Consider the following 18,552-nt stretch of genomic DNA (forward strand, 5'->3'; position numbering starts at 1 on the left):
AGTGCCCAAATTTCTTAAAACTGAACAAGAAGAAAGACAAAGGAAAAAACTGCTGCCAGTTTACTTCAGTATCTCTGTTATTCACAAAATAACTGAAAAGGCTTCACTGTATAAGATGCAGTATATGTCATGTTTTATAAAAAATATTGTTTTGTTTACTGTTACTTCTTTCCTTCCTCCTTCCCTGTTCTTAATGTTCTTTCAGACATTAATGACATGAAGCAAGGTATATGCTTTGGAGTTCCCTACAAGTTTAACAAAGTAAAAAAAAACAGTATTTTCAGGTTTTGCTGTTCCTCCATATTTTACAAATGTGATTGATGCATTATAATTTATTCATTAATTTTGTTCGTTGCTGATTTTCCTCATGTTGATATCCCAACTCCAGTATTTAGTTCATTTCCAACATGCTCCTGGTTCTTCTAGTCAACTCCTGTGTTTTTTTCAGTCTTTTCAAGCATTTTCCTTTGGAACATTGAAACAGTTTCACTGGCATAGTCTCTTTATGATCTTTATTATCAGAAGAATGAGAAACAGAATCCCTTTCTGTTTGATAGCTCACATTTGTTGGACAAACTTTTGTAATTCCTCCTCAGCATGGTCTGCATCCAAAAATGACTTTGACCCTCCAGAAAGACATATTATGAAGATCACTGAATGCAGCAGCTAGAATCTCACACCTGCATCTCAACATTCTCTGATTGATGGAGTAAATTTATTCTGCTTCTGCTTGGTATACAGTGAGTAATCATTTTCCACAAACAATCTTCTGTCTCCTTTCCTTTCCATGAAGACTGTGCATTGTTTCTAAGTTCGAGCAGAACTTTCTCCTCCTGCCATAGTTTTATCAGGAAAAACTCTTTCTGCTGTTTGGATTGCATCTTTACTATTAGAGGTTTAGGCTGCTTTCTCGTGCCCAGATTTGGAGCGTACACATGGTGTGCCCTTTAAATTAGCAACTCTTGCTGTGGAATACCAGTCCAGTTGCTTATTTGTGCTTTCATAAAGTCAATGCAGTCTGTTCCTTCCAGTTTCTCTGGTACAGCAGAAAATGTCAGGTTTTCCATATGTGCTCTGTCCTCTACTTCTATCATTTTTGAGGCATCTCTTCTTGAGCATTCTCATGCTCAGCCAGCCTTTTCTTCATTTCATCCTTTGATTTTTGCATTTTTATCAGCTCATCTGAATATCTGTTTAAAGTGTCTTCTGTTTTTTCCACTCTTTTATTATTTGAGTTGACGTACTCCTTCAGTGTTTTATTTCTTTTAACCAGCTCTGAGCACATTTGACTTGTATTTTCCTCTACATTACTGGAAGTCCTTTCTTGCACCAAAGCTGGAGCTTGAACTGCTTTTTGTTGAACAGTTGTGAGATTCTTCTCAGCCAGAGTTTTCTCCTCACCTTTTGAGCTTGATTTTCTTTCAGGTTTTCTAAATTTCTTCTTTGCTGGCATCTACTGTTTATTTACTAGCAGTTAACTGAAATGTACCCCAAAAGACACATTCACTGTCTTTCTTTTTGAGTTTCTGTTGTCAAAATGGGGAAGCTGAAATTAATCTGTTACTTAGTGTTCATACATCTTGGAAGTCCCTCAGGCATCTTTTATGTGAGCTGTGTCATCAAGCAACTGTGACTGTAAGCCGATTTACATATGATACCATGGTCATGCGGTACTTAAACATGTGGGACCCACTGTTGCCAGCTGTGTAGGCCAGCATTAACAGCCTTGGCACAGCTTCTCGTATGACCTTTTACCTTCAGGATATCTGCATCCCCTCAGACTTGGAGCACAACAGCAGTTCTGTCAAGTAGGTCAAAGTCGGTCAATCACAAGTGAAAACTGAATCCACCTGTCACCAAGTCTAATCAGAAGGCAAAGAAAGCCAAAGATAAGTGTGTTTACCGCCAGCAAAAATTGTGTGTTAGTGAGTGCTTGCTGCATCCATACATATGCAAGGATGTATGGGCAGTGAATGCATTTTCTGTCCCCTTGGAGGAGGGCTTCTACTATACCTTCCTGCTTAATATTTTTATCCCAAGTTCTTCAGTAATTCAGATTGTGTAAGACTAGACTCATCTTGACAACTCTTTTATGGCCCAGTCTGCATGGTGTTGTGTTCGTCTTGCTAGCCAGAAAGGAATTCATACTGTTTCCTCAAAATTGTGTTCTGCTAATTTAGGAGGAAAGGTATATTGTACATCCCAACTATATATTCCACTTCAGTGTCAATTTCATGGAGGAAGTATTGCATATTTTGCAGAAGCCAGGAGAGCACAGTACCAGGAAATCATAGCTGACTAAATTGAAGTGGTTTATCTCTGTGTTGTGAGCCTAGGGACATCTCCACAGCTAGAGCCACAGAACCAGTGGTCATTGAATACCTAGAGTAAATTTTCAGCCTGGGTCTGTCTGTCTAATGCAGTAGTAAAGGAAAATGTACCTGCTACAGCATGCCTCCCCAGGGGCCCACACTTTTGTCCTCCTCAGCAGTGAAGCTGCTCCTCGAAGGATTCCAACATCTTAAGACAATATGGAAAAGCATTTCCTCTCCTTCATTTTATATAGGAAAATTATCTCCTTTCAACCCAGTTCCTTAGTGGAACCTAAATTTCTATACCAGAATATGTATATATATTTTTTTAGATGTTGATAATTTTCTTGAAGCAGCCAATTCACAAACATCATTACAACAGTGTTTTTTTTACCTATTAATCATACAGTGTATCTCAAAAAGGAACACATTTTACTTTCTGCTAGCTTACATGTGTTTGTTAGATAAGTTTTCCTCTGTAGCAAAGCTTTAAAAATTAGTAAATACAAAGGAAAATATTCATAGTTCAATATAACCTATAAAAATGAAGTGTAAAAGGATGCTGCTTTTCTGCAACTTTGTTTTATGTCTTAACTATAAAAGCGCATACTGAAGTATACAATGCTTCTGGTCCACTGAAATTTGTGTGTATATTGAATTATGCTCATCATCTTCCTTTGCTCAAAACTGTAATCTGTATATGTGCCTTATAGTATTGTCTGCAATGATTCCATTACTGTGCAACTTTTCAAAATGCTATTGAGTGCTTGTTCTATACCATGTGTGAAGTTTTACAAAATGTCTTTATTCCCTAGACTAGAAGTGTACACTTATAAAGTTCTGTTTTTTTTGCACTATTTACTAGACTAATGTATAGATCTGTAAAAGTATGCTTTTCTCTATACTATGTATAAATCTTCATCTGATATGTATTATTTGGAGCCTTTGTCCCCAGGCCTCTGCTGAAAAGGAGGCACTGTGCCCAGTCAAACTTTTCCAGTCAACAAATACAATAAATAAATATTTCATGATTCTTGATTTTCTTTCCACCTAAAATCTCCAAGACAACCATTTCATCACAGTTTCTTTTTTGGCAGTTAATGACAAAAGTTCCATTTCTTTTATCTATATAATTTCTTGGCATTGTTTTGTGTTGGTGATTATTTTCTGCTTTCTGGTGATTACTTTCTTCTTAGCTAGAAACAACAAATCCAACAGAGCCCTTGCCCTTTTCACTGTTCTTGCTAGTTTATCTAAAGTAATCATCCAGAGATATGCTGTGCAAACCACTTTTACAGGACAAATAACATTATACAAGATGTTCATCGTGCATACAGCTGCAGTCATAACAGATGGGTTCTCCTGCCGTCATGCGGGTCCTCGGTCGGCCGAATTCCAAAGTCTAGGTCCGGCATCGTTTGTCGTCGCTTCTTCCCTGACGTCAGTGCGACAGGGGTATAAAGGAATCAGCCGACGCCATTTTCTTTAGTCTTTCTTGCCGCGCGGTGCCCGAAGCAGAAGCAGTTCGCAAGTGCCGGTCGGCCAGCTCCTGAAATTACGAAAATTTTGAAACCGAAGTCTTCTTGAAAGCTAAGTACCCCGTTGGGGAAACTTTTCTTGCCTCAGACCGATGTCAGACAAAGTTAATAATTGTATTTCATGTGGGAAGCAAATACCGCATAAGGATTTCCATTCCCTCTGTATTCCTTGTTTAGGCCCAGACCACGACGTCTCGGTCTGTCGCTTTTGTGCTACATTCAACAAACGCACCATTAAGCGTCGGGCGGAGTTAAGCCAGCATTATTTTGGCAAAATATTTAACTATATTATGTCGTCAGATACTCCGACTCCAGTTTTGTCTAAAAAACGCAAAGATAAGGACCGACACACGAGGTCCGCGGCCTCTACCGACATCATGCCACAGCCGACTACACGTGGTCCGGTTCTCAGCGAGCCCTCGCAGCCCTGACTACCGGCGACACTTCATTGGCGGTGTCTCCTGTGCCGAGGTCACAGGCTCCTCGGCCCACACTCCGACTACAGATACCGAAGCCACTCTTGGCGTTGAATCTCAAAATGTGGACAGGTCTACCTCCTCTCAAGGTGTCTTCAGACCTTCCTCTTCTTTTTCCATCAAGGCTTTCACTAAGTCTAAAGCAGCCATGCATTCTAAGAGACAAGCTACACAGGGCCCATCTCCAGGCCCCATGCCTAAAAACAGATGCTTAAAATGGCTGAGGATTTAATTACTCTTATCAGGGGTTCTCAACCCCCAACGGACAAAAGGCCCAGAGTGGAGGAAGAATCCCCCTCCTCTGATCAGGGCTCCATTATTTCAGAGCACTCTGATGATCAGGAACATTCTTACTCCCCTTTTGAAGACTCTGATGCAGAGGAGTCCATTCCTTCTGTATCCCCCCAGAGGATTACTCATTTGGGGAAACTTTGCATACCTTAAGGGAACACTTCCACTGGGAAGGCCAAGATTATTCAGATTCCAAGAAAAGGCTTAGGGAATTTCTCTTGCTACCTCAGCACAGGCCTCTGGCTATACCTCCTGTCTTGGACATCCTAGATGATGTTTACTCGGAGGCCTGCCTTAACCCGGATTCTCTACCTCCAGCCCCAGTCAAGCCTGACAGGTACTACAGGGTTCCTGACTCGCACCAATTTCTATACAAAAGCCATGCTGCTTACCCAGAAACCATCTCACAGGGCCCCAAGGGAATTAAGGCCTCCACTGCTAAAAATCCATTACCTTCCGAGAGAGATTCCAGATCCTTAGAAAGGTGGGAAAAAAAGGTATATACCTCGGCTACCTTAACCATGAGGGCCTTAAACTGTCAGTTCCATATGCTAAAATACCAACAGTTTTTGTTATCACAGTTGAAAAGTAAAATGTCACAACCTGAACAACCAGACTTGAAGGAGTTGCAGGATTTGATGCATAGTGCAGAACAAGTGGGTAAGCATACCTTACAATGTGGTTTTGATGCTCTAGAGGCCTCATGTAGAGCTGCTGTTACAGGATCAGTCATACGTAGACATGCCTGGCTCAAGGAACAAACCTTGCCAGATCATGTCAAAGCAAAATTACTAGATGCCCCTCTACAAAAGGATGTATTATTTGGTGCTAATGCTGAGGAGGTATTAAGGAAAATGGAGGAAAAGGCTAAATCAATGCAAACTGTGAAAGATTTTCTACAGGTACAACCCCACGTTTCAGTAGAAATTGGCCTTCCAAAAATTGGTCCTTTCCAGCCACGGACAGACCCCAAAGAGGTAGATACAGGCACCCGAGGGGCAGAGGACAATCCCAAGGATCGTTTAGAGGCAGACAATGGCAAGCTCCTACACAAAGAGGTGGTGAGGATAACTCGCAACCATTCAGAAAGCAAGCCCAATGACTTTCCCCTTTGCATGCCAAGCAAGACTCAAATGGCAGCACCCTTAGGAGGAAAACTGGCATTATTTTCAAAAAATTGGCATATTGTCACGAAAGACAAATGGATCCTGGACATTATAAACAGAGGCTACAGATTCCATTTTCACACCCTTCCAAAAATGAGAGGCATGCCAAACCTTCCACACAATCAAAGGGCAGATCTCATAGACATGAAAGCTATTCAAGAGGTACCTACACACGAACAAGGTCAAGGTTTTTATTCCAGACTATTCCTGGTACCAAGGAAGGGAAAAGATTGGAGACCTATTTTGGACTTATCCATCCTAAACACATTTCTACGCGTACCAAAATTCAAGATGCTCACTCTACAGCAGCTTCTTCCCATGCTGGGCAAAGAGTCTTGGCTGGTAACATTGGACCTCAAGGAGGCATACCTGCATGTCCCAATCAGACAAAATTGCAGAAGATACCTCAGATTTCTTGCAGGTTCAACCCATTATCAATTCTCTGCATTGCCCTTTGGCTTATCTACTGCCCAGAGTATTCACGAAATGCCTGGCATCAGTAATTGCCTACTGCAGACTTCAAGGGATACAAATATACCCCTATTTGGACGACTGCCTGATCCAAGCGGACAGCAAGCACATTCTTCTGAAACATCTGGCTTATGTAATAATGTTGTTGAACTCTCTGGGATACACAGTCAACAAAAAGAAATCAAGACTAATACCCTCTCGGAAAATAATTTTCCTGGGTGCCAACTTGGACACAAACACCCAGATGGCCTACCTCACGCCAGAGAAGCAGGGGCAACTAACTCAATACTTCAGAGCACTAGCAAATTGCACCAGGCTGACTGCAAGGAAAATCCTGCAGGCTCTGGGATTCATGGCATCTTGCATCTTGCTAATCCCATGTGCAAAGCTGCATATGAGGAAACTTCAATGGTACCTGAAAAACCTATGGTCTCAACACAGCCACAGTTTGGAAACAATAATACCACTAATTCCATGTCTTCAAAAGGAATTTCTGTGGTGGGCTCAAGCATGCCAAACAAACACAGGTCTTCCATTCAGCAAGCCTCAAGCAAATCAAGTCATCACAACAGGCGCCTCGGACTACGCCTGGGGCACATGACAGATCAGTGCATTCAGGGCAAATGGTCCCAAAAGAAAAGCACCTTCACATCAATCAAAAGGAAATGCTAGCAGTAATAAATGCTATTATAGCTTTCAAAGACCTTCTGCAACCAGGTCAACTATTGATAAGAACGGACAACACCACAGTTATGTGGTACATAAACAAACAGGGAGGAAAACATTCATACCCCCTATGCAGACTGGCCATGTCACTTTGGAACATGGCCATGGACTTACAAATCGAACTACAAGCACAGTACTTGCCAGGCAAGGAAAACACACTGGCAGACAACCTAAGCAGAAATATGACAGATCCACACGAATGGAAGTTGCATCCAAAAGTATTTACAGAGATAATCCAAGCATGGGGAAGGCCAGACATAGATCTCTTTGCCTCCCACAAAAATCACCAATTGACAAAATTCTGCTCAAGGATTTTCCATCCAAAGGCCTGGAGAGTGGGCGCTCTCTCTTTCAGTTGGACATCAATGACAGTTTATGCCTTCCCACCTCTTCCCCTGCTGCCCAAAGTTCTATTGAAAACCAGAGCAGACAGACCAAAGATGATTCTCATTGCTCCAGACTGGCCAAGACAACACTGGTACCCACTCCTGAGGAGCCTGACGCATTCCCCACCATGGACCCTGCCTCTAATGCCTCTTCTCCTGACTCAGCACAGCTTCAAAACTCTTCACAGCCAGCTAAAAACACTCAATCTAGCTGCATGGAAGATTCCTTAGCATCACAGCAGACCCTACTCTCCAAGGAGGTGCAGGATGTCATTTTGGAGGCCAGAAGGCCATCAACTAGAAAAGCGTACTCCGCAAAATGGAAACGGTTTTGTGTCTGGAATGAGAAAAAGGGCCAGGATCCTGGAAAACTGAATTTACCTCAAATACTACAGTATCTAGCTGAGCTGCTAAGCAGTGGACTTTCATTCTCCTCCATCAAAATCCATGCCTCAGCCATTTCTGCAGAATACAACACTGATCCACCCTTATTCTCTCACCCTCTCTTAAGACAGTTCCTCAGAGGGGCTAAGAATCTAAAATCCCCAAGGAAACAACCAATACCTGCTTGGGATCTCAATTTCATTCTGGAAAAACTGACCTTGCCTCCCTTTGAGCCAGCTGCCTCATCAGATTTGCAATATTTGTCCTGGAAAACAGCTTTCCTTCTGGCTATTACCTCAGCTCATAGCGTTTCAGAACTACAAGCTCTCATGGCTGTGCAGCCTTTTATCATCTTCCATCAGGACAGAGTTTCCTTACGAACCAATCCGTCCTTTATGCCAAAAGTGGTATCCAGGGTAGCTTTGAATCAGGCCATACACTTACCTACCTTTTATCCTAATCCTCAAAACAAAGGGGCGAGATTACTACATTCCTTGGACATCCACAGACAACTGCGTTATTATTTGGACAGAACAAAGCCTTTCAGAAAATCAGAACAGCTCTTTGTGTCCTATGCTATAGGAGCTCAAGGAAAGCCAATTTCCAAACAGACAATCTCAAAATGGATAGCCCACTGCATACGCTTTTGCTATTCTTTTCATGGCAAAACTGTACCTACAGGCATCAGATCTCACTCCACAAGGGCCACAGCTACCTCTGCAGCTTTCCTCAGAGGAGTTCCTACCAAAGATATTTTGGAAGCAGCCACTTGGAGTTCTGTGCATACCTTCTCCAAGCACTACCACCTTCCATTATACTCCAGAACTAGAGCAGGCTTTGCCACTGCAGTCTTGCAGGGCATCCTGGCTCCTCCTAGTTCCACCTAGTGCCTACCACCCCTTTCTTAGCTTTGGGATTCTACCCATCTGTTATGACTGCAGCTGTATGCACGATGAACATAGTACAGTTTTGTACCTACCATAAATGTAGATGTTCGAGTGCTAATACAGCTGCAGTCCAGGTTTCCCTCCCTCCTTCCCCTCTTGGGACAGGCCTATTGGCTAACACCTCCTCATACAACCTGATTGGGGTATTCATTTATGGTGTATTTGCTTGCAACTACTGTATTTTGATTATATTGCATTGCTTTATTACACAAATTTATGTATTGCCTTCCTTCTGGGGGCACCTGACATCTAGGGCAGGAAAAACTGAAGAAAATGGCGTCGGCTGGTTCCTTTATACCCCTGTCGCACTGACGTCAGGGAAGAAGCGACAACAACCGACGCCGGACCTAGACTTTGGAATTCGGCCGACCGAGGACCCGCCTGACGGCAGGAGAACCCATCTGTTATGACTGCAGCTGTATTAGCACTCGAACATCTACATTTATGGTAGGTACAAAACTGTACTTTCTATATTTCCCCCTTAAAATACATTACCAAAAGATATGTCTAAATTCTACAATTAAGTCAGTATCACATCTTCAAAATCTAGACAGTGTTGCAGGACTGTAAAACTACTTAGATGCACTTTCAACCAAAAAATCTTACATTTCCTCACTTTTGCAGCATCTCTGGAAGATAGGATCTTTCCCAGGCCTCTTGAGGAATTGTAATGACCTTTTCCTCTCAAATAATTCCAAACGTAATTTGACTCTTTGTCACTACCTTATTTTAACATTGTATATATCTTACTCTATTTTCACAGGGTTATTCTTCCTGTTTTCTGCCACCAAAAATCCATTTCAGCCTTTCATCCCTTTTGATAGTGTGTAGTTTCAAAGCTTTTGGCTTATCTATTAGTTTAATGTGCAATTAGTTTTTACTGTAGTCTATACACATGTACTGGTTTTGTTCCCGCCCATCTTTTTTAACTCTTATTGTTAACTGATCCCGGTATGTTCGTTTCTTACAAATCTTCAGACTTCCAAAAATTTCTTTTGCTTGCAGTCCCCATATTTGTAACATTTCTGGTGGAGCCAACTCATTCATCCAAGTCAGTGTGTGCCTCTTTGTTATTTTTTTTTTAAATCAGCTTTGTTACCTCTACCACAACATCTCTATGCCCTTTTTTTCTGTCTAGCACTTTGTCGCATAGCAATTGTTGAACTTTTCTGATCCCTCCCAGTTGTTGTACTAGGGTGGCTTTCCATCTAGAGTGGTGAGGTTCAGTATCTTTTTTAACATTTTAAGCCTTGCTGCCTTGTGCTATGTTTCAAAGTGAGCAAGTCCCAACCTTTCTACTTGTTTTGGCAAAGTTACAATGTCCCATGCTTTTTAGACTGGTTGAATTCTGTTTAACATGTCTAGACAAATATTCTTCAATTTCCCATATAGAGTTTTGTAACTGTACTTAAAATATTCCCTAGTGTTTAGGAAGACCAAAGTTTTAGTTGTGTCTTTTTAATTAATTACTAAGTAACTAGCTTAGTAGAGTTACTCTGAAAAGGATGCTATTCACACAACTGATCACTGAATGAATATTTAATCTTTATAGCTTTAGTCTTTTGGGTGGTTACTTATCTCAAGCATTTCTTACAGTTTGGCAAAGTGCTTGAAGTATTACTTTCAAATCCTTTCAGTGTTTGTCAGATAAAGAAGAAGGTAATCTGTATATAGTGCCATCTTTAGGGAAAATGCCTGCAGTTTGTAACCTTTTACATGTATTTCCTGCAGTCACCTTGCCAAGGCTTTAAGGTAAATAAAACTTAGAAAAGGGGAAAGAGGACAACCCTGTCTTCTGCCTCTACTTAACTGAAGGCTGTGGGAAACTCTTATTTCCTCTTTTATTTGTGCTGAGGAATTATAATGTAAATATTTTGTTATTGCACCCACAACTGAGGAAAGCCCATCACTCTTATTTCTGTAAAGAAATGCTGTCAGCAAATTCTGTTAAATTACTTTTTGATATCAAAATTTGCAGTCAGCAACGTTGGCTTGGTTTTATTGGTATTTTCCATCAACATACTTGTTTTTAGCAAGTTATTATGAGTGATTCTACCCACTACAACCTGTTACAAATCTGTCAGTGAGGGGAAGACACGAGCTAATCATTTGGCAGTCAGTGTAAGTAAATAATTTAAAATCTTAATTAACGTATCTTTTTTCTTTTAGCTGCTACCATTAGGGGTCACCACAGCGGATCATCTGTTTCCATTTCTTCCTGTCCTCTGCATCTTGCTCTGTCACACCAACCGCCTGCATGTCCTCTCTCACCACATCCATAAACCTTATCTTAGGCTTTCCTCTTTTCCTGTTACCTGGCAGCTTCATCCTTAGCATCTTTTTCCCAATATACTCTGAATCCCTCCTTAGCACATGTCCAAACCAACGTAATCTTGCCTCTCTGGCTTTGTCTCCAAACCTTCCAACCTGGGCTGACCCTCTACTATACTTATTCCTAATCCTGTCCACCCTTGTCACACCCAGTGCAAATTTTAACATCTTTAACTCTGCCACATCCAGCTCTGACTCCTGCCTTTTTGTCAGTGCCATTGTCTCCACCCCATATAACATAGCTGGTCTCACTACCCTCTTGTCGACCTTCCCTTTCACTCTTACTGGTACTTGTCTGTCACAAATCACTCCTAACACTCTTCTCCACCCACTCCATCCTGTCTGTACTCTCTTCTTCACCTCTCTTCCACTCTCACCATTACTCTGAACTGTGATCCCAAGTATTTAAACTCATCCACCTTTGTCACCTACACTCCCTGCATCCTCACCATTCCTCTATCCTCCCTCTCATTCACACACATATATTCTGTCTTAGTCCTGCTGACCTTCATTCCTCTTCTCGCTAGAGTATATCTCCACCTCTCCAGCTCCTAAAAAAACTGACAGGTTTTATAAGGTGCCTGTTGATTGCAAGTTTCTTTTCAAATGTCCTTCAGCTGACCACTCTGTTTCTGTTTATTCAGACAAAGCTTCCAAACTGTTATCTTTCACTAAATTACTTCCTTCTACAAGGACAGTAGGGCCGTGGTAAGGATAGGCAAAAAGGTGTACACAGCTGCTACCTGTGGCTTTCTGGCTGTTAACTGCCAGACCCATATGGCCAGGTATGTTTTAGCTCTTCTCTCTAAGGCTTTTCAGGCTATTTCTGACCTTCCTGACCTTCCTGACTCTAAGGGGAAGGCTTTGTCCCTCTCTTTGTTGGTATCCTCTTCTCAAGTGACACATCATTCTATTAAATATAGTTATGATGCAGCTGATGCTTCTTCTAGAGCTGCTGCCTTTGGTTCTTTGTTAAGATGTTATTCTTGTCTTTGCCTCCAGCCTTTGCCTGATGATATTAAGGCTATTTATTTTTATTTATTTATTTATCTATTTATTTCAGTTTGATAACCAGGGAAATCCATTGGGCCAAGAAGAGCCTATTTTCAGTGGTGGCCCGGGGAGAAAAGCTCCAATGACCATTACAGACATGCAAATCTATGCAATCATTTTCATAGTCAGAGAAATACAGTATAAAACAGATGTGATAAAATAAACTAGTACAAAGATATACAGATAAAGATATGTAGGTGGAATCTTTGTATATAAAAGGTTAGATACAGTTCCATATAAGAGAGTTTATGGTAAGGTGCAGTAGGAGACTGTCCAGTATGGTTTTAATGGAGTGCTGTAGTAGGTGAGTGTGGGTATGAGAATTAGGTATAGCAGAGGATGGAGAAGTGAAAGGCTAAATTGATGGGTGCTCCTGTTGACAATAAAAATCACTTTGGTTCTACTGCTTCTGAGCTTTTTAAGTCTCTGCAAGAGAATGTTAAGACCTTGCGGGAACTGAGCATATTTTTGTTTCCCCTGTTCCCAAATTTCAGAGGAATTATCCTTCCAAGCTTGCCTTTGTACGAAGACCGTGTCTTCCTACTCCCAAAGGTAAAAAAAGGTTCTAGAAGGGTTCTCCCTGCTAAGTCGACTCAGAAATCCTACAACTTAGAAGCCTCCTTTTCCAGACAAGCCAGTTTCTGTCGGACTGCATTCTTCACTCTGTTAAGTCAAGTTCCTTTATTTCTTCATCTTTCACTGTCTGTTCACAGTTGGTTAAGGGTCAGTCAGGATTCTTGGGTTCTGTCCATCATTTGTCAGAAGTATTATATGGTATGGAAATCCCTTCCTCCTTTTTAAGGCATTTTTCAACCACCCCAGGAACAGCTGTCCTTTTTCCGAATGTACTTCAGAACCTTTTGTCTCGAGGCACCATCCAAACAGTTTCTGCTCCTCAAAAGGGAAATGGGTTTTATACAAGAATGTTTCTGGTTCCCAGGAAGGAAGGCACTTGGAGACCCATTCAGGATCTTTCTCAGCAAAACATCATTGTAAATGTTCCTTCCTTTCAAATGCTGCCCCTTCAAACCCTGTTTCCTCTTCTTTTGCCTCAGGCTTTCCTAGTCTCTTTGGATCTCAGAGATGCCTTTCTCCATATTCCTGTTCATCCCTCATTCAAGAAATGTTTGCTTTTCTCTGTTTCTTCCTTGCATTTTCAGTTCTCTGCTTTCCCTGTGGCCTCTCTACTGCGCCAGGGGTCTTCATCAAATGCCTCACTTTTGTGATTGCTTTTTGCAGGATGAGGGGGATACAGATCTTTCCTTACTTTGGTGAACTGCTTAGTCAGGCTTCTTCTCCAGAGATCCTGCTTCAGCACCTCCACTGTACTATTTGCCCTTTGCTAAGCCTAGGGTTTACAGTAAATTTCCAAAAATCCTTCCTCACCCCCCTCCCAGGATCATGTTTTTCTCGGTTGCAGCCTCCAGTGGATTTTTGTGCTGTATCTCTGTAGCCTCCCAAGGCTTTGATTCTTATTGCCTTTTTTCAATTCCCTCTTCCTCTGGTCTTAGTTACTGCCATAGAGTTTCTAAGGGCTCTGGGGCACATGGCTTCCACCATTCCTATGCTTCCTCAAGCCAAGTTTCATATGGGAAAGCTTCAGTGGTTTCTAAAGTCAGATTCATCAACTGGCTCGCAACCCAGAGCTTCCTTTTAAGTCTCCAGTCCCCTCTCATGAACTCTTTTCAGATATCTCAAACATGAGGTGGGGGGCTTCTTTCAACCCTGTATAGATTCAAGGCCTTTGGTCCCTTCACCAACAGGTGAACCATATCAACATCAAAGAGATGAGAGCTCTCCTGGCCTTCCATACTGTGTTCTCAGTAAAATTCTCAGAAATTCTCAAAATCTTTATAGACAATACCCCAGTGATGTGGTACATCAACAAACAATGGGGGACACTGTCTTACCTCTTGTGCAGACTAGCCATTCACTTTTGGGTCTGGCTGTCCCGTATCAGGTGACTCTTCAGGCTGTTTATATTCTTTCAGAACAAAACCTTGTGGCACACTCTAAACAGGTCCATAACACAGATTCACAAATGGATGCTTCACATAGATGTGTTTCTGGACATTATCCACCAGTGGGATACTCATCAGAACAGACAACTTCCTGTCTTTTGCACCAGAGTCCCATGTCCTCTGGCTTGGAAGGCGAATGCCATCTCTTTTTACTGGAAAGAGATTTTACTTTCTGCCATCATTCCCCTTCCTCTCACAGCAAGGGTCCTATTCAGGATAGAACAAGACTCTCCCAAAATATTGTTGGCGACTCCCTTTTGGCCCAGACGGCACTGGTTCCCTGTTCTGCACCCAGCCAAGAGCAATCACCACAAGTTGCCTCACAAGGTGGACCTAGTAACACAAGACAGGGGATCTCTCATCCATTCTAACTTGTCCACTGTTTACTTGACAATGCAGGTGATAGGATTTTGATCTGTTTTGGGTACTTTTTTTTCTGACGACATGCTTTATGTTCTGCAGGAGGCCAGGAAACCCACTACCAGGAAGTTTTATTTGTCCAAATACAAGACATTTTCTGTTTGGTGTCTTTCTTTTAACCTGGATCCACTTTCTGTGGAAGTTCCTTTGGTTCTGTCTTATTTATCTGGGTCAGCATACCTTTAGTTACAGCCCACCTTTCTGCTGTTTCTGCTGGTCTGCCTTTGACTCCTCCTTTGCCTTCTAGATTTTGAGGTAAACCAATTTCTTAAAGGCGTCCTTAATATTAGGCCTCCCAGGAAGTGTACTTTTCCTTCCTGGGACCTTAATTTTGTTCTTGAAAAAGTGACTCAGGCTTCTTTTGAGCTTGCAGCTTCAGCTTCCTTACAGCACTGTACTTGGAAGACTGTTCTTCTTTTGGCCCTTACTTCAGCTAGCAGGGTGTCTGAGCTTCAGTCCCTTAAGGCTGTCACTCTCTTTTTAGTTTTTCATAGGGACAGGGTATCTTCTTACTAATCCTTCTTTTATGCCCAGTGTGGTTAATGAGTTGTCTCTTAATCAGTCTATTCATTTGCCCACTTTTTCCCTTCTCCACAGTTTGCTACAGAGAAGGTTCTTCATACCTTGGACAGGTTGGATATTATTTCGATAAAATGAAAGCCATTTGGAAATCTGAGCATCTTTTTGTTTCTATTCAACCTAGGTTTCTAGGTTGGCTGTTTCTATGCAAACAGTTTCTTCTTGGATCTCTAAGTTCATTTCTTTTTGTTACTGTTTTCATGGGAGAAACCTTTCTTCTTCTGTAAAGGCTCATTCTACCAGGGCTGTGGCTTCTTCTGATGCTTTTTTCAAAGGATTGGTTATCATTTCCCTCCTTGAGGCAGCTACTTGGACTTCAGTGCTTACTTTTATTAAACATTGCAAGCTGGCTGTGGTTTCCAGAACTAGAGCCGGATTTGCCAGGACTATCCTGTATGGCTTCCTTAAGGGCTCTGCTGGACCTTCCTCTTCAAAGTTTTCTTTTTGAGATTTTGTACTCTGCCTACAGTAATGAGTACTGCAACAGTGATATGGAAGGGCATAGTACAGTTCTGCAAAATCTTACCCTAACAGAAGTTGTCCTTCCCTTCACTGTTGCAGTATTTGCTCACTTTCTCCTCCCCTTTTCTTTACTCCTTTTTTTTTCTTTTTTCCTTCTGGATGCACATGTTCATATTTTACTCATTGGACTGTTGTTGCTCCTGGGCTTTTTTGTTTCTGAGGAAGGTGTGTCCTTACATTATTTTTATGCCCTATGCCAAGAGTCTGGAGCATACGTGTGACATATGATGTACTAGTAATCTGAAGGCTTTGTTATACTGGCCAGATGTTGGACAACCGTTGTCAAGGGATCCCTACAGTAAAGAATACTGCAACAGTGAAGGGAAGAACATCTACTATTATAGTAAGATTTTACACAACTGTGTTTTCTCTAGTATGGTCCCAAGAAGGACACTGCCTGTAACACAACAGGTTTTGGATGAGTATTTACAGCAGTCTGTGTGTAGCCAGGAGAATCCTTTTATATTATCCCATTGCAGTATTCTTCCATTTCAGAGCCTTCCTGCCTCCTCACTTTGAATTACTGTCATCTGCATCTAATTTTCAAAATATTTTATTGAGACACTGACATTTGTATTATGTGTAGTGGTGGATTCTGTTTGTGTGCCAGTATGTGCAGGTTGTTTGCACTTGGAAGGTCTCTGGTCTTTTGGTAGGCTCTTAGTCAGCATGTCCACGTATGTGGGTTTGTGTGTCTTGGCCTTAACTTGTGTGATTGGATAGGTGTGTGTACTTACAACCTCTTTGATGACTTGTTTATTCTACACGAGAGGACTGATTATTGCTATATGGTATAGTTGCATCTCTCGCATACTGTATTTCTTTGCTTTAGGAGCAAGTGGTTGTCAGTATACATGAGGCAATTGCTACATTGTCTCAGGATGCCTATGTTGGGAAACTGACCTTCCATTGTGGCAGGTAATTTTTAAGTACAAATCTGTGAGAGGGCAAATTAGATCAGCTATTGCTCTGGGATTAACAAGTGGACTTATTGTATAGAAGATAAGGGATAAAAAGTGGGGTGACGTTGCTCAGTGCTCAGCTGAGTTGCCTGCAGTGCAGAAGTGCGCAGCTGCATTGCCCACAGAGCAGCAGGGAACCTGGGAGAGTTTCATTGACTGGTGTCTAGGGAAAAAATATTTCTAGGTGTTTGTGTCTATACAAGGCTCCGCTAACCCCCGTTGTGCAGTGTGCAGCTATGTGCAAATGCAAAGCTTATATACAGGCAAAATTCAAGTTTTAAACTAGTATCTCATTAGGAAATCACACAATGATCCTTCATCTAGCAGTCACCAGCTCAGACAAGACTATATCCACACTCTTCTGCCACAAGATTGCAGGGGAGCTCTTCTTAATGTAAGATGGCTGCATTTGAGTTCAAGTGTATGAAAAACAGGCTATATTCAGCAAGTCTGGATGTAGTCTATGCCAACTAAGCAATATTTCTGTGCAAAACAAGTGCAGGTAATAAGCAAGAGCAAACAGTAAAAACAGTCAAAAGGCACAAATTAATGTAGTAAAATAGTAAAATACAGATGAAAAAGTGCAGCTCAAACTCAAAATAAGCTTAATTTCTTGTTCTTAGCTTTGGATGGCTTGGATTCTAGCAGACACACACTGGACCTCTGGCAAAGGATGCCAAACGTAGAGCAGCTCCAGTTAATTTGTAAAAGAAAAGTCCCAAGCTGAAGGTGAAGACTGTAGAATTTGTTCTTTGTCATCTTGGCGGTGTTTAGAAAAGGTAATCGTAAATTTTTGCAGCAAGGCAATTCCCTTGGGCTTATGCCAGTATTGGTTGACTGCAAGTGGTGATGAACAGGAGCTGCCTGCAAGTGGTGATGAACAGGAGCTGCCAAGGACAACACTGGCTGTACTGCAAAAAAAATTGCCAGTTATTGCCAGTTAATTCAAAAAATGTCCTTGCAGACTGCTGATTACATTTGTGGATAGCTGCATGTATAGTACTGAGGATAAAAAGTAAATGCCATCCTGTGAAGTCATATTCAGCTATGCAAAGTTAAGATTAAAAACTTTTAAACATTAATCATAATTATGACTGCTATGTTTGTGGGACTTGGAGGTTATGTGGAAAGTGGGCTTCTTACTGATTTCCTGAGGCTACTTCGAACTGTTTTGGTTAGAGAAGATGTAACTTTGAAACTGCATTTGGCATATTGGCATTTAAATTTGTTATTGATTCTGTTTATGAAGCATTTTTTTAAAACCATTGGTAAGTATGTATTTCTATTTAGATCAAGTATGGTCTCACCATTACTACTACCGCTTCAGACAAAATCCTACTGCACTTCAAACCATTTGTAACTCCATTTGTTGATTCATTACTGACTCTCATCCTCAGTAGCAGTACTGTCATACACGTAACAAAATAAAGCCACCCCCTTTAAACAGGCAGATCACTCTCTACTAGTTCCTCAACTCTTTTAAGTTACTACATCTAGAATCTTATGGCACTTTTTGACAAACTGCATGAAAAAAACTCTTCATACATTTGTTACTTTTTGCAGACTGTACCTATATTTCTCTCTCTGTCCCACTCTACTCCAAGAATCCTCCCTCCAGTCCGCCAGACATACTTTTTCTATACTTGCCCCATCTCTCTGACAGTCCCTCCCTCTACTCCTCAAAGAAAACTCCAACTTGTACAATGAAATGATCATAAAACTCCCTTTCAGTAGCAAGCCAAGTGCCCATCACCTAAATCGTTCAATACTTTTCTGGTCTTATACCTTTCAACTTCACCACCTGCCTCCTTATTCTCATGTTTTGTACAGTTGTAAATTCAGTATTGCGTTTTGCATTTTAACTCAACACTTTTGTTTTCTTGATGGCTTTATAAATCATAATACTTCTATTTTTTATGTTGTACATATAGCATGTGCTGGTTTATTTTTCTTTCTATATGACACTA

At 41.4% G+C, this 18,552-nt stretch overlaps 1 protein-coding gene across 4 annotated transcripts in view; it reads left to right on the forward strand.

Annotated features, from left to right (window-relative positions):
* The window catches only part of UBR3 (ubiquitin protein ligase E3 component n-recognin 3), a 4,226,407-nt gene that overhangs the window by 2,240,336 nt on the left and 1,967,519 nt on the right, over positions 1–18,552 (forward strand). The window lies entirely within an intron of this gene.

This window comes from Protopterus annectens, chromosome 6.part1 (genome assembly GCF_019279795.1).
Source record: "Protopterus annectens isolate FY-2018-M chromosome 6.part1, PAN1.0, whole genome shotgun sequence".
NCBI classification, from domain to species: Eukaryota; Metazoa; Chordata; order Ceratodontiformes; family Protopteridae; genus Protopterus; species Protopterus annectens.